Source organism: Cryptomeria japonica, chromosome 5 (genome assembly GCF_030272615.1).
Source record: "Cryptomeria japonica chromosome 5, Sugi_1.0, whole genome shotgun sequence".
NCBI lineage: Eukaryota > Viridiplantae > Streptophyta > Pinopsida > Cupressales > Cupressaceae > Cryptomeria > Cryptomeria japonica.
The window spans coordinates 13,906,286-13,913,938 of NC_081409.1; the positions used below are offsets into that span (position 1 = coordinate 13,906,286).

The 7,653-nt window shown below is 34.8% G+C and overlaps 2 non-coding genes across 2 annotated transcripts; one reads left to right on the forward strand and one right to left on the reverse strand.

Moving 5' to 3' along the window:
- Positions 1-5,725: 5,725 nt before the first annotated feature.
- Positions 5,726-5,798, forward strand: TRNAA-AGC (transfer RNA alanine (anticodon AGC)). Its single transcript has one exon. It is a non-coding gene; the product is annotated as a tRNA-Ala (tRNA).
- A 94-nt stretch (positions 5,799-5,892) lies between these two features.
- On the reverse strand, positions 5,893-5,964 carry TRNAW-CCA (transfer RNA tryptophan (anticodon CCA)). The gene has a single exon. It is a non-coding gene; the product is annotated as a tRNA-Trp (tRNA).
- Between the last annotated feature and the right edge of the window lie 1,689 nt (positions 5,965-7,653).

Genomic DNA, 7,653 nt, shown 5'->3' on the forward strand with positions numbered 1-7,653 from the left:
TCTACGGCTATGATGAATTCCCTACCTCAGAGCCAGCTGGCCTCGACGAAGTTTGAGCCCTAGAAGGACCCGCCCCAAGATTTTCTCTCCTCGCCCTTGTGTCCTCTGCAGCCACCCCTCGTGTCGCCCTATCCGGACAAAGGAACCTACTGATAACTCCTGCCAACACTATTGGTAGTGCTAATCCTGTCCATGTCATGGTATCCCATGCCACATGTCCCACCCTCATCTCCAATCCCAGATCCTGAAACACTCATCTAAGAGCATCCCTGTCTCCGTCTCGATCGTACGGAATCAACTCCCCATCGATCGATATCCACAAAATCCTGTATACATCCTCCAGGGTGACTATCATCTCCCCCATCGGCAAATGAAAAGTGCAAGTCTCAGAGTGCCACCTCTCCGCCAGTGCAGTCAGCAATCCCATGTTCACCCAAAACTCAGGCACATACAGAATATGTCTCAATCCCATAGCCTCAATCGCAGCTCGGTCCTCGGCTGTCAACTCAAGTCACAACCTTTGAGTCGATGGGAATCTCTCCCGTGACTCCAGCATAGGCAAATACTCCTGCAGTCACACAAATCAATCATCTTAGTCCTAGTGACACTCACTATTCATCACAAAGTGTTGCTTCTATCCTAGTGGTACTCCCTGTTCATCACAAAGTACTACATGTTTGGCACTCCCTGTTCATCACAAAGTGCTGCTCACATTTGCACTCACTGTTCATCACAAAGTGCTGCTCATATTTTAGTACTCCTTGTTCATCACAAAGTACTATATCTTGGTACTCACTGTTCATCACAAAGTGCCTTGATCTATCCTATCCTAGGGCCTCTGCTTGAGTGAATCCTCTTGAGAAGTTTCCTAATTGGCAACGTATGTTCTATCACATAATTGTCAATCCTAGCCCTATTTGTTATCCTAGTCTTCCCTAGAGGACCTGCTTGAGTGTATCCTCTCAGCAGCTTATCCAATCAACAGCATATGTTCATCACAAAACTGCCGATTTGACCTAGAAGACACAAATTCACATTTTTGGACACAAACGCGCTTTCCTGACATAAATGTGCATTTATTGCTCTACCTACCATGCATTAATGACAATAATAAATGCGTCAAAGTACGAGGAGGTTTGGTGGTACTTACCGGCTCTCCTGCCTTTGCTGGCCTCTAGAATCGATGAACGCGATCGAATCTGTGAACCAATGCCATCGCTGCTGACTGCTGCTGCTCTATTTTTGCTCTGCACTCTGCTCTCGTGGATGTGTAGATGATAATGAGGATGCATTTTCCCCCGTGGTCTATCTTATAGACTACCCTAGCCCTAGCCCTTGCCTCCCGAGTCAGTCTTCATTATCCCGTGACTCTGTCACTTTATCCGGTCAGTCCATTCTAGCCTTTCTTTCTTATCGAGAGATTGTCTGCAATCTTTTCAGACATTTTCATCCAATCTCTCGAGGGGGCATATCATTCCCATCTTGGGGCAACTCTGTATCAATTCATCTTATCTTCTTTGAAACAATGCGACAAGCCACATTGTCTCAAAGAGGGGCAAAATGTAGACACCTAAAATTGTCCAGTCTAATTAAATAAATATTTTATTTATTTAATTATCTAAGCTTAATTCTTCTATTAATTAAATAAATCTTTATTTATTTAATTAATTCATTTATCCTCTTCTAGCCTTATTTCTCATTTAAATAAATACATTTATTTATTTAAATTATCCTTTTCCTAAATTAAATAAATATCTTATTTATTTAATTGATCCCACTTCTTCTATTAATTAAATAAATCTTTATTTATTTAATTAATTCATTAACCTTTTTTACCCATGACACATGTCATTCATCTCTTAATTCATACACTACCTACCCCTTTCATTATTTTATTATTTCTTTTACCTACCCTCTAATCATAGCTGACCTCCTTTTACACCTCTTAATCTTATCCCTCCATTTCATATAGTGTCTTCTATATAAGGAGAGGCTTCCTTCATTATCAAATCGTAATCGTTCTATGCATTCTAATCAATCATTCTAACTACTTGATCAATTGACTACTTGGCATATGCGATCCTACTTGCAACCACATTCCGTTCTTTGTTGAGCTCTTGTGCACATAAAATTTGAGAGCAAATACATCAAACAAGATCAATACATCAAACAAGATCAATGGAGATAGGAAGAATGGAGATCCAAACCCTATTGACATGTGATGGTATAATCTTTGTGATTTCATTTGATTTGCATTGTCTTAGGTAATCTTCATATATTATGGTAGATCTTTGTTGTTGTTAGGCTAGGGTTTTGTGGTTGAATTTATTTAGCCTTTCAATATTGTTATTGTTGTTATCCATTTTCACCATAAACAATCATATCATATGTTCATTTGGCCATTAATGGAATCTCTATGAGAAATGATAGATTTCAACAATGACATATGGGCTCTCTGATGTAAAGTTATTTTCATTAGATTTTTTCAATATATCAATCAATACTTGGAGTTTATTTTTGTTGGTTTCAATTTTACCTAATAAAATTACTTGTGTGCCACAAGGAGGCCTACAAATAAACAAAGGATTTTCAAGGAAGTTAGGCTCTGCTTTATCTTCGATAAGAATTCCCTCCACATGTTTTGGGGAATTAATGTTTGTGAATATTGAGAGATTTAAAATTCATAAAACTAAGAAAAGTAAATCAAAACAAATGTAAACAATTTTTTATTTACCACTACAAACCTAAAAATATTACCTCCTAGACCTTGAGCATGTTGTGGCAACATTGTGTTGGCTTGCATTCACTCGAAGATCTCACAAACACGACCACACATTTCATTTCTTGTGTTAGGGCCTATGAGAAGTGGGGTTTAGATCAAATGAGTTAACCTATCCCATAAGTTTTTTCTTATCCCTTGGTGTTGGCACCAATGATTAGGGAATCCTTTGTAACTTGTATACAAGGTTGCATTTTTTTTCGACCTTTAAAAAATATGCACAAATAATTTTTTTTCTCTTTTACTTATTTAAATCACAATTTTATAGAGTGTCATTATTGTGTGTTCTTCCTATGATAAGATCACATGTTTATTTGGCCACTAATGGAATCTCTATGATAAATGATAGTTTCTAGTGATGATATAAGGGCTCTCTGATGTAAAGTAGTTTTCATAGGTTTTTTCCAATATATAAATAAATATTTGGTGTTGATTTTTGTTGGTTTCATTTTGACCTAATTAATTTACATGTATACCATAAGGAGGCTTATAGATAAATGGATGGTTTTCAAGAGGGTTAGACTCATCTTGCTATTCAATAAAAGTTCTATCCACATGGTTTGGGAAATTGGTGTTCGGGGATGTTGAAGGATTTTAAATTCCTAAAACTAAGAAAGGTAAATATAAACAAATGTAAACAAATTTTATTCTAGTTTATTTACTACTACAAACCTAAAAACCTTACCTCCTCAACCTTGTGCACGTTGTGGCGGTATTGTGTTGGCTTGTATCTGCTCGAAGAATTCACAAACACATCCACACCTTTCCTTTCTTATGCTAGGGCTCATGAGAAATGGGTTGGGATAAAATAATTTCAACCTCTATATTTTATTTATTTTAATAGATAAATAATGTAAGTGTTGTGACTTAGCAGTGCCTAGCCTAGTCTAGATTAATACGGAACCATAATGCATTCATGTTTTTCTTTGCATGAACAAAAAACTAGTTGTTGGCACATTTTGGTCTCCATATTTTTGCATATATCTACTTATGTTTTTTACTTCTAGGTATCAAGCATTCATCTGAGATACAATTAGATCCATATGCTCTTGGATGCATGTAGCTTTGACTTGCCAATCCTATGGCTTCTCATTCTAAAATATTTAATGATGTGTACAGTCTTATTCTACTTAGACTTATGGTATATTGCAACCTAGGAAGTAATGAAATAAGTGCATTCTCAACAAAGACACTATCATTCATTTCAACCATTAGTTGCTTTAATTTCTACACACACATAATAAATAAAAAAATACAAGGCATATAAAATAGATGAAATATCTATAGCAAATTCACAAGATCCCAACCATAAGAAGTGGCACACTAACAAAGTTGTGGATGCTTTAGTCATTACCATTTCATGCATCTACCACCATACTAGAGTTACACAACTTTTTCGATTGGGATTGATATACTCCACAAATAATTATTTCTTCCAACATTTTAACATGCTCATATGAGGTACATCCATGAAATATTTTCACATTTCTAATGGGCTTCTCTACAAGCTAGGACATATTTTTGTTTCCCTTGGAATACCTTGACTATTTTAAATTTAGGAAGTATTTCAAAAATACTTATGAGGTTTCAACAAAAAATTATTGGACTCACAGGCACATAAAATTTGAGCAAATTTTTGTAGTGGTTGATAGATTTTATTAAATGGCAATCATGATCACTTGCAAAAGTAATATTACAAGTCCAATCATTATGTGTATGTTCTTCAACTAAATTTGGATACAATTTGGACTTCCCGACATCCATTGTCTTTGATTGTGATCCACAATTTTTTAGCATCTTCTAAAAAGTCTTTTGGACCATGTTGGATACCCACTAGAGTGATTGGTGAGCTAGAAGTATGATGAAGATCTATCCTTTGGTATATATACAAGCACACTCATATATGAGGGTCTGCGAATATTCTCATACACCCAAAATTGTCATAATATCATGGCATGTGAAATTTATACCTGGTTCAAATAATCTTGTATTATTCATCATACAAATGTGCTAGCATACACATTTCCCACAAATAGAGAATGACATGATGCTCCATGTCCTAGACCAGATGAATCGAGTTGTATGAGATTGATGGTCCTTAACCATACAAAAGCATCAATACTACAATTATCAAAAGTAATCATTTGTGTCCCTTCATTATTGTACTCACTGGGATGTCTAGTAGAAACCACCCCTCCTCATGTATGACCTAGTCTACTTGTACAATATTGTTATGCCCTTACATTAGACCATACATAGGGCAATGAGTAGGTGGCTTGTGGCTACCTTAACTCTTAATTAACTCATATCATCATTATTATATTATTAAATAGGTCATCCTAGGGCTTACATGTGGTTATCTAAGTCATCCTCGATGATGTCCTAGGCATAAGTAGGGGAGGTAGTGAGTCATATTTGATGATTAGATTGTGAATTGTGTTCTCATTGGAGATACTTGGAGGTTTGCTCCTTGAAGTGGCTTGTTAATCTCGAATATTATCAAGTATTTTCAACATATTTCATATTATATTTTTCTCATATCCAAATTATTTCAATACAAATATCGCTAAAGAGCAATGTCTTATTAATGTATACTATAATAATCGACAACTACCCACCCATATATTAGTAATATCAAGACCACACATTCTAATAGTGGCAATAATCTGATACATAAGATAAAGACAATCTCATATCACTTGAGAAAGAAGTACAAATTTGTCATAAATTACATTTTTCAAATCCAATATCACCCCTATTTTAAATTGTCAACTAAAGGGTAACAAAAACCGAAATGGAAAGAGTTAAAACACGTTGTATCTCCGTTCTCCGTTTTATATTTATCAGACTGTAACTACATACAATTTGTTGCTCGATTATTAAATTTGAGGAGGTGCTCGCTGAGAGAATTGAATATCAATATAAGAATTCTAAAATCTTTCATCTGGGGATGTAGCTCAGATGGTAGAGCGCTCGCTTAGCATGCGAGAGGTACGGGGATCGATACCCCGCATCTCCAGAATTTTTTAAAAAACTTTCGCTTAAGTAAAATTTTCGACTTTTTAAAATTGAAAAATTAAAATTTCCGAAATTTAAAAACGAATTTTGAGATTTGAACCCGACGTGAATCGAACACGCAACCTTCTGATCTGGAGTCAGACGCGCTACCATTGCGCCACGGATCCTTGGTTTTAAATAAATTAAAACGTTTGTTTTTCTATTAATAAAACTCTAGCAATTAAATATGTTTTTGCAGCGGATCTTCCTCCCTTTCTTCTTCAAAGCGCTTCTCTTATAAACGGATAAACCTATTTATGTTTCTTAAGCAAACCAGTCCATAGCTTTTATAATTCACACCTCACTTTTATTATGATATTTAGGTTTTCAATTTTTATTGGGTTATCGTCTCCTAATTTTTGTTTTGCATTTTGTAGAATATTTTTTTCCCAAATTTCACATATTATTATTTAATATTATATTTTAACTTTTTCTTTTAAAATAATTATATATATGTGTGTTTTTTAATTTTGTCTTCTTGTTTGTTCATATATGTATATTCTATGATTTTCTATTTCTATTTTCAAATATAAATTTTTAAAGATTTGATAAGATATCAATTTTTATAATTTTGTGTCAACTTAATCTACTTGATTGATACTGGTTCTTATAGTAAAATCATTTTGCTAGACAATAACACATTATTACGCACTCAAGCATTATATTCCAAAAGTGAAAATGAAATGCCATATAATTATCCTAAACATATTTAGTATACACATCCAAAAATATATAGAGAATCTCAAAATAGCTTCGAATATATATCTCAAAGAGTCATACATTAAAATGGTTAGTTAAAATGTAGAAAGAATTCTTAAAACTATATGTGAAGCACAAGATCACGCCCTAAAGTAAAACTAACCTAATCAATAAACACAAAATCCATGCGGCCTCCCAAAATAAAAACAACCACAACAATAACATAATCAAAAAATAATCCCAAAGTAAAACATTTGTTATGTCACAAGTTTGAATATAGCTTAAATAAACATTAAACCAAAAAAGGCACTAGGTGAAAAGGGCAATAAATTTTCCCCTTCGGTAGGGGGTCTTGCCCCTTAGGATTACCCCACCCACCATTTGGAAAATCTTTGTCATTGTCCAGTAACTCCTAGTTACCGAGAGTAGCTTTTTTTTTAATCTTCCTCAAGGTTATTTAGTGATTGAGAATCCAATGCATCATGACCAAATCTTTGAAAATATATAACAAGCACCGTATGAGGGAACTTTCCTATATAAGAGAGCCTATCCACACTATTGAAATGTCATAGGGGATTGATAAGAAAGTGGTGACCATCCACCCTAACAATCATTCAACAAGGTTAGGCTAAAGGTTGACCAATTAGAGAATTTTCCCCTTGGGTACAGGGCCTTGCCCCTTAGGATTACCCCACCCACCATTTGGAAAATCTTTGTCATTGTCCACTAACTCCTAGTTATCGAGAGTAGCTTTTTTTTTTTATCTTCCTCAATATTATTTAGTGATTGAGAATCCAATGCATCATGATCAATTCTTTGAAAATATATAGCAAGCATCATATGAGGGAACTTTCCTATATATGAGAGCCTACCTACACCATTGAAATGTCATAGGGGATTAATAAGCAAGTGGTGACCATCCACCCTAACAATCATTCAACAAGGTTAGGATAAAGGTTGACCAATTAGAGATGGAGAAAGGCCTCTTTAGAAACAATGAAAGTGGTACCAAGAGGAATTTGAATGATCATACTACCACTCCCTATGGGGGATCTAGTTCACAATTTAGTAAAGATGATAGGATCTTATCTATAGTGCATAGAGCATTACCTCGTTGG